This window comes from Adiantum capillus-veneris, chromosome 4 (assembly GCF_014529385.1).
Source record: "Adiantum capillus-veneris isolate H3 chromosome 4, ASM1452938v2, whole genome shotgun sequence".
In the NCBI taxonomy this organism is placed as follows: domain Eukaryota; kingdom Viridiplantae; phylum Streptophyta; class Polypodiopsida; order Polypodiales; family Pteridaceae; genus Adiantum; species Adiantum capillus-veneris.
In genome coordinates, this window is record NC_140934.1 from 164,408,757 (window position 1) to 164,418,686 (window position 9,930).

The following is a 9,930-nucleotide window of genomic DNA, read 5'->3' on the forward strand; positions in this document are numbered from 1 at the left end:
TTCTTCTTCGTTTATCAATTTGGATGCGGAAGAGCACATTTTGTACATTTGATTAAAAATGTGTAAAAAGAACCACATCTAAGGATAAAGCAACCTTCATTAACCATCATGTTCAAGACACTACACATGAATGCACATAAACAATGCAGAAAGTTATGTGAGGGATAAAAACAGGGCTTCCAAAGTAGGGCTCCCTTCCATGACATTTTGGTCTCATTCTATAACTAGTTCTGACTTCTTGTTTATAAAACTTGTTGACAAACTCTACAGGATTCCCTAACTCTACAGTACTCTAAAGATGACGATAAGTGCATTAAAAGCATTTGTCATGCATGAAATATGGCGAGGCCATGGTCTGATAATGTAAAATAAGTATAGGACATGTTTTTGTTTGTAGTAGCACTTATGATACACAATCATCTAAGGCCCTCAAAGCAATACTACTACAAAATGTGATTTTAGAGAGAGGATGTAAAGGTTAGAGAGAGAGAGAGAGAGAGAGAGAGAGAGAGAGAGAGAGAGAGATCTCACTAATTTTCAAAAACACGCTCACTAGAAATTGCTTGCCAAATGATTGCGTCCGATTTAGACAAGCATAGGGTAAAGGGGCCAATAAGGTGACAATCCCCAATTCAAAGTATGCTAAAGCCTATAATGGTCACAACATTGGACTTACCTCAAGAATACCCCATTAACATATTGGTATATGCTCCTTGATTTCTTGCACTTTCTCTCAGAAGCTAGCCATAGAGAGTACAATATCAAAGACACCACAATTCCTGGCCTTCTAGATATTACTAAAGAAACAATATATGACTATTTGCATACAACTTAGAAGTGTAGGTCTTTGAAACTCTTTCCCATCAAGGCACAAATCCTTCTTGAAAAACCCTATCTTCCACGTTCTTCGTACCCATCTCCACACCGTGCCTGCCAGGCCTCTAATTGCCAGGCATTCCATGAAGAGGTGGGTGAGGTCTTTGCTAGCTGGAAAATATTGTTATATGCATGGCTATGCTAATTAAAGGTGAAGGGGTCTACTTTGTGCCAAATCTAACATAAAAAAATATCAAAATATATAGGATTTTGTTTATGTTTCTTTCATCTTTCATGCACCATAAAATGATCCAATCCCCCCCCCCCGCTTTTCAATCCTTGAAAAGGCTTCCTTTGATGCAAGCGAAATAGAGAATCATGCAGAGGATAGTATATTTCTTTCGGCTAAAATGTCCCCTTCACTCTACAGTAAAAGTGCTTGACTAAGCGGAGTAAAATCCACGAGGCTCAATCCTCTTGAACTTTGAAGTGAGCTACTTTAAGGTCAAAATCACATATCACAACCTGCAGAAAACACACATGAGCTTTTGATGGGCAATTCATTATTCACACAACATCATAACTGCATTTTAAAATTTTACAAATAAAGAGAAATGTGCTTCTTCTCTCCCTACCCTACCGTTAGTTAGGTAGGTGAAAGAGAAATGATAGTGGACAAACGACAACAACACAAAGGGGAACCGCTCATCTCGTTGATCCACCTCCCTTTCAGAGGTGGGATTAGAGGCTCACGATCGTCGATTGATCATGATCGTCGGATTATCTAGGGAATGTAAAATATTCCCAAAGTTTCAAATTTGAGGCTTGAATCCATGCACTCTCTTGGCCTTGAGATTGACGCTAACTGCTAAACTATCACATATTTTTTGAAAGGAGTGTGTGTTCAATTTATAGATCAGATCATCTTAGATAAGTTCACATCTAATTCACACTTAGTTCACACCAAATTTGGTGTGGTGCATATACCCTCGCAAGTTTGACACTAAATTGGTGTGGTGCACACTTAAGTTTACACTGAGTTCACAAACACTTAGTTCACTCCTAGTTCAAAAAGTGATTCAACACCCACGGGATGCCTAATGTGGGCCATTGATTCCACCTCTCTAGGGAGGTGTCAATGAGTGTGAATGGATGTATCAACTTGCATGCATCGACTTAAGATAACATATGTTCCTTCTTAAGTATCATGGTTTTGTTTTAGCTTTATCTTTTGTGATAGAATATGTTTCTTTTGTAAGCCGGTTGTTGCCAAGTGGCATACCTCTCCTTTCAACTTTCTCCTAAACAATGAAGCCTAAAAGAGGTATCTGGCCATGTGTAAACCTATACTTTCTTGAAGGCGAAGATTAGTAAACGTGCTTTCCTAAAACTTGCTATGGTGTGCATCAGCATCTCGACATCTTAGTAAATTTTCAAACTCTTTTTTTGCTCATCTCTCTTTGTTTCTCTCCCACACAAACATCTTCTCTACTTGCAACATTCTTTGATGCCACATTTTTCCTAACATTGCCTAGGAAAATTTTCTTTTGTTATTAAGCGAAGCTCCTTTGTCTATGGTCTCCCATCAACAACTCCTCCTTCTCAGGTAGTTTTCAAATTGTGTGCATGTTGTAGCAGTGTGAAAGCATTCCTTACCAAGATTTCAACTACCGGGTTCAAAACCATCACACTAAAGATCTGAGTTGCAATTTCTAACTTTATTGTTTAACTAGAGTGAATCTCCTTATGCAATGAATAAGATGGACGAAGCTACATTACATGAGTTGGATATGGCTATGGTGTCCTCTAGAAACACTGCCTCCTCAAGTAATCTGCAAAATTTCCTTGTTCTTCTCTCTCTCTCTCTCTCTCTCTCACACACACACACACACACACACACACACACACACACACACACACACACACACACACACACACATGTATACTTATACAGCAATTAAAATTTAATTTTTTTCCCTCGCAAAGGTTACTACTATTTACCTTAGTCTAAATTCCTAAAAATATAGTATGAGTTTTTTTAGGGGACATACCTCTCCCTTCTATCCTCACTTGGGTACCCACCCTTATGTCTATTATGCATAAAATGTTGCCTTCAATATTACTACCCTAACATTTCATGCCCTCGCTCTCTCTGTCCCACTTGACTATACTACGATACACTTCAGCCTACTGTGTACACCTACATGCAATCTCTCTCCCTATCAACCCCCAGTACGCGAGCAAGACAGGCCATGAGGCATCTTGGGAACCTGTAGCCACTAAAGACTCAGATTGTGGGGCGTCTTCTCACGTTGAGAAAATCAAATGGCCTATAAAAGGTGAGGGTGCTTCGAGTCCCTCACTTAGTTTGTGGGTATTCTTTCTCTGCATGTGTATTTCAAAGAGAGGTGTGAGGGATTTGATACTGTGCTACTATGGAGGTTGTTGAACTACCATCTCAAGTCGGTCCTACTACTATGATGAGTTTGGGTTATTTTCTATTCATGCAGTTATCGATTGGCTTTTAACTAGGTTTTATTGGGATATTATGTCGTGAATACATATTGTGTATGGATTGTTTGATTGTAGGATGTATCTTTGGATACTATGCCATGAATACATATTGTGTATGTATTGTTTGATTGTAGGATGTATCTTTGGATACTATGCCGTGACTGCATGCTGCGCATGAACTAGGATGGGTTATTTTTTGCTAGCGAAGCAGTTACCGACTGGCTTTAACTGGGTTTTTGTTGGGAGAAGAGAGGGAGATCGGTTGCTTAACCTATTCAACACATGCTCACAAACGTCACCATCAACCTGTCCACCTCTTTTTCCAATTTCCAAGCACACACACACCTAGACTATGACACACACACACACACACACACACACACACACACACACACACACACACACACACACACACACACACACGCACGCACGCACGCACGCACGCACGCACACACACACACACAGACAGAACATAGAATTGCCATCTACAAGATTGTAAGAGTGTGTAAGAGAATTGTAAGGTGTTAGGAATTGGATCATGCTAGCTATGGTGGATGAAAGAGAAACATAGCATCAATGTGTGAGTGTGTGTAAGCAAGGTTATCACTCAAGTGAATTAGGTTCCAACATAGAATTAGCTTGGACTCATAAACAAAATCTTGAGTATTAACTTAGCTTAGCACAAGCTCACCATAGACAAGCATGTAGTGCAAAATAGAGTTATTGTTTATTCATTCATGAAATGAGCTTTAAGTAGCTCTACAGCCTTGCTCCACAGCATGTGGGATAAATCCACTCTCCTCTCCTTGACTCACACTTTAGGACAAAGCTCACACTTTACAGTCCTCCCCTTGAGGTTTGGACTATGACAAGATATTGAAGATGCAGAATCCACACAGGATGACAAGTTGCCATCCACACACGCTAAAAAAATCCACATAGGATGGTGATATCCACACAGGATGATAAAATCTACATAGAAAAATCCACAAAGGATGGTGATATCCACACAGGATGATGAAATCCACACAGGAAAAAGCCCTCCCCTACAAGTAGAGAGTCTGCATCTTCAAAATGGGTCTTCATAAAAGACAATGTTGCTCTTGTCTTCATCCTTTTTGTCTTCTACTATGTGAGCTGATCCTTTGTTAGGTCTCTTGCCTTCGTTGCTTCTGCTGTTGCTTTCAACAACTTCCTGGTCTTTGACTTTGTATCCTCCCCTTGAACAAGTGCTTCTGCCCCCCTTTCGTTGTGCAATCATGCTTTATTCCATGCGTCATAATGACATGCAACAATATGCTAAAATATCCTAAAAAAGGGTTTATGCAAAAAGTTAATGCTTTCTCTTTCATCTTGGTCATACTCCAAGAGCCCAAGCATGCGGTGTTTCTCATACACTTTGTCACAAAGTCTTCACACATGGAAAGGTTTTAGCAATTTGGAGACTCTCCAATGACAATGTCTATCCCCTTACAAAACCACATTTATAATTTTATCCATGTAGACAAATATAATTACATACATTGCAAGAAGTTATTGTGCTTGGTTGGGTTCAATTCATTGTAAGTTAAGAGAGAGAGGGAGAGAGGGAAATCCCTATGTGAAGCACCTCTTCACAGATAGGGGAAATGACTCTTCGCTTTTGCTTTTGATGCTCAAAAGAACTCCTTGAAGCTTGGTAATAAACTTCTTGCCGTAATGCCGTAGTCGGTGAGAACGACCCCTTTGGTAGCCCTTGGAGTACTCGATGGTTTTGAGTGGCTTTTGGTGTGTTCCCTCTTTGAAGTTAGCTTTTGAAGGGTTCTTTTGAAGTGCCGGTGGGACACTCCCCTTGGATAAATATGTGAGCCAAAGGATTGACCGCGGGTTGGACCTCTTGAGGCCTGTGGGAAGCGAAGCTAATTAGGCAAAAGGTATCCCCGGCAACTGTGAGAGCAGAAACAAGAAATGGATTGTAGGCCTCGAACTGAGGGCATGAGGCGGAGTAACGTCGCTTGCTTGAGGCTCGGGTAGAGCCAGAATCGAAGAGCGAAGTCAGGTGAGCAGAGCGCAGGATAGCAGGCCCTATACCTTAGCGCTGTTCACAGATTACAGCCAAAGGGTAGGAGCAGGTGTTTACGCACAGGTTGATAGAACTTCAAGGCAAATTGGGTGTGTACAGGGATTTGATGATGCTTTTGCAATTCAAAACAAGCAAAGCTCGCAAGCCGAACATGCCTGCAACGTATGTGAAGAGGGGGCCGAGGGCTAAGGTATAGGTAAGCGGGTAGGCCAGCCGTGGCGAGGTACAGAGGTTGAGGGCAGCTTGAGCCGGGTAGGGCTGAAGCAAGCAATGGGCTGCGATTTGAGAGCAATGGGTTGGCAGACTTTGCCTGAGCCAGGGTCCTGTGGTTGCAGGCAAGCAACGAGGGCCGATTGATTCTTCCTTTCCTTATTTGGTCATCGACTTCTCCTCTCCAAGTTGACCTGGTAATATGCTCTCACGGTTCACCCCACAAAATAGGGAGACACACACCTAAAGGTAGGTTGGACATTAAAAGTGTTGTTCAAGACCAAATGCAAAGATATTGAGGTCTAATCGAAGCCTTGGGAGAGATCTGTGAGCTCACACACACAAAAGCTTCACACACACCTAAATATAACAAATTAAATGGTGAAGCATTCAATATCGGATTTGAGTGTTTAGGGGCTCTATAGAGAGCTCTTGAGGACTACTTCAAGATAATGGAAATGATGTAAGTTGATAATGAAAGTGCGGGGAGTAATTGAAAATGCAAGAGTAGCAAAAATCGACACTATATACACACAAATTTGAAGAGAGACAATTGCTAAATGACGTGACCAATCAATCAAGGCACTAATTGATCATTGGGGTGATCAATTGGTTACTTGTGTAAGTGGAAGCACAAACATATTGAGAAAACATGCAAGATTTCTAAAGGTTAATGCACCTACGCTCTCCTAATAAAGCCTACCTAGCCATGGAGGATAGTGGCCTCTTGGGTGTGCCAAGGACATGTCCACACATAGCTAGATTAGTGCTTAATTAGTGAGAGATGCTAATAATTAACAGACACTAATGCATAATGACAAATCTAGCTAGCATAACCTAAAGCTTTGATACCAAATGTTAGGAATTGGATCGTGCTAGCTATGATGGATGAAAGAGAAACATAGCGTCAATGTGTGAGTGTGTGTGTAAGCAAGGTTATCACTCAAGTGAATTAGATTCCAAGATAGAATTAGCTTGGACTCATAAACACAATCTTGAGTATTGACTTAGCTTAGCACAAGCTCACCATAGACAAGCATGTAGTGCAAAATAGAGTTATTGTTTGTTCATTCATGAAATGAGCTTTAAGTAGCTCTACAGCCTTGCTCCACAGCATGTGGGATAAATCCACTCTCCTCTCCTTGACTCACACTTTAGGACAAAGCTCACATTTTACATAAGGGATAGAGACTTGATTAGAGAGTACACAACAAAATAGAGCATAGCATATGAGAGTAGAGAAGAGAAGCTGCAAGAGAAAGGCCTAAATCTAACCCCAAACTCCACGGCACCTCTCTTGTGGAGTTGGTATTTAATATATTTTTTGTAAGTTTAAGGTGCCAAAAATTGAGGCCCCTCTTTTACAACCATTTCATTGTTGTAAATGGGTGAAGCTCAATAGTTCTTGCATGACCCATAAGGGGAGTTTCCACTACAATATTTATAGAGCCATAGTGGCTTATTGAAATGTAAATCTAAAATATTGTGCGAGTATAAAATGGCCAAGAATAATTGCCGGTGCCTCTTTGTCAACTCCCCACATTCCACTCTACAAAATCATCATCATCAACTAAATTAGAAAAATAAATAGAGAGCACATAATTAACCATTACGCCAGCTATCCCAATTGCAGCTAACCACTACAACAGGAGGGTGCCCAGTCTTGTAACAACTTTTTTGCATATTATACCGCGACTCCATACTGTGCATGCACTGAGTGTTTGTAGGATGGTTGGTAAAAAATATGGCTTGAAATATTTGTTTTCTTTCATAAAACTGGTGATGTTCATTGAGGGGTTCAATGACCTTGTAATCCATAAACTGATCACGTTATGTTTTTCTAGCTTTTTTATGGTAGGAAGTTGGTTTTTTCATTAGTGTGGGTTATGAACCAAAAACAAATTAACACTATATTACAGAGTTTGAGACTTAAGAGCCAATTTGGGGATCACAATGTCTTGAAGATTGGGACATATCTCAAAGTATTTTTTAAGGCCAAAGAATTATATAAGGTAGTACTTGAAAAGATCTTTTGAGCCATTCTCTCAACATGTTGGCTAAGATTTGGCCGTGCCAGTAAGATCTTAAGCTTCTTTTGAAAGTGGGAATTGGAAAATTCCCAAATTCACTAATATGGTGTTAATTGGTAAACATGTGTATTTCCTTATGGTTGAGGCTTCTAGATACCCTTGCATAATCATAATCTTGGGGGCAACTAATGCTGTGGTCAAACATTAAAATAAAGGAGATCTTTTGGTACTGGATATTGCCGTGAGACTCGTCTATTTTGACAATACATAGCTTAAAATTTTGGTTTTTTCTTTTGACTCTAGTAATGGTAAAATTGGCCTCAAAGGACGAATATTATGTGAAACAAGCTGTGGGGAAGATGGTTTGATAAAACGTTGATACCAGGTTCATATCTTGCTATTCTGTCGCTTTAAAAATGTCATTTTTAAAGGTCGTTTACTAATGTGAAATTAGTGTAAGCTAGGATAGATTTAGCAGATTTCTCCCTCTATCACAACACATACAGATTGAGGTAAGTCGGATTTGATATGCCCATGTGGACTTGCAAGTTTTGGTTTTTACTAAGCCAAAATTGATGCTTTAAAAAGGGATTTTTTGGTACATATCTCAAGTTGTTAATTAGTTTACTTCATGCTCTAAGGTACTTAGGAATTTGGGCCTGACAATATGGCAAAACAATATTTGAAAAACTAACCTATGGGTTAAAATAGGACACTTGGATTAAAAGTGGTAATGGCCTTTTGATCAAAATGATATATATATTAAATATCTATTTAAGGTGTTATAAAACATTGGGCTGTATAGAAGCCATACATACAATTACTGCCAATAAATGGGATAATAAACTTTTTTTCACATTAAAAACTAAAGAACTGAAAGACATGAACAATTTGGACAGTGATTTTAACTTAAAAAGAGTTGTAAGTTGGATATGTATAACAATTGATATAGCCTTTTTCGGATTTTTTTGGCTTAAAGCTATTGTCTGTCAGATAGTACACTTTCTTCTACCACTTGGGAAGTAATTTTTTATTGGAAGTAATTTTCTATCATAGTATATTGAAATGTGGCTTCATTTTCATATGCCATGTACAAAGATAATTCTAAGACTGAGTTGTTTTTGTACTGATTTTTACCTTTTCTCTAAAGCCAGTTGTCTTTTGAATATAAAAGTTCTTTATGTTTTATTATATAAGCTAAAACAATTACACACTCACACACGCGCGCACGCGTGCACACACATACATGTCACTTTCATATGTGGCTTATTGTTCTAAGCATGGAAAACTTCTATGACTCACTATGAATGGCATCCATACTATTCTCTACTATCTAACAAAGCCTTAAATATCCTACTGGAGTATAATCCTCTCTGTTCACATTGTCACTTATAGCTCCGATGAGACTCATGGATTTTTTGATATGTTAGAGCTCTCTGGCTTTAGACTCGACTATTCTATTTTTATCAACTTGATGAGGTAGTAGGACCGTACTCAATGGACCTACTCTCAACTCATTAAGTATGCTGCCTAGGTTGGGGCGGGCGGGCATGCACGCACACACACACTCACTCACACACGCACGCGCACACACACACACACACACACACACACACACACACACACACACACACACACACACACACACACACACACACACACACACACACACACATGTCACTTTCATCTGTGGCTTACTGTTTGAGAATGGATACTTGCTGATATTTAACACTACATGGATGGTAGGTATAAAGTAAAAAGGTTTTAAGTAGGACATGGATAACAACTGATAGGTTTGTTTACACTTGTAATATGTATTCAAGGCTAAAAAATCTGTTGTCTTGTTTATATGGATGCAGGTGAGGACTCTATCTTTACTTAGGATCTTTTTGGCTAAGCTGCTCTCCATCACTCTCGAACCTGGCCTCCATCACTCTCCATCACTCTCGAACCTGGCCTCTTTCACTTCAGAATAAGTTGTTCTTGACTATCTTATGTACAAAACACTAGAATGATACCTCATTCTCACTATGATGTACAAAAATAAATCAAAGACTGAGTTGTTTTTGTGTTAATCATTGTCATTTGTTTAAAGCCAACTGTCTTTTGAACTGTTATTTTTTGTTGTGTATAAGTCTAAAAATAGCAACACACACACATTTCACAGGCGCGCGCGCGCGCACACACACACACACACACACACACACACACACACACAAAATCTTTCACGGAACAAAAAAGCTAGCTGATAATTATTTCAGGAGCCCTTCATCTACATCTCTATTATACCGCCCATTA

General features: G+C 39.4%; 1 long non-coding RNA gene across 1 annotated transcript; it reads left to right on the forward strand.

Annotated features, from left to right (window-relative positions):
- Positions 1–2,293: 2,293 nt before the first annotated feature.
- On the forward strand, positions 2,294–9,701 carry LOC147460298 (uncharacterized). Its single transcript, XR_015187751.1, has 3 exons — positions 2,294–3,155; positions 7,936–8,017; positions 9,492–9,701. It is a non-coding gene; the product is annotated as an uncharacterized LOC147460298 (long non-coding RNA).
- The last annotated feature ends 229 nt before the right edge of the window (positions 9,702–9,930 follow it).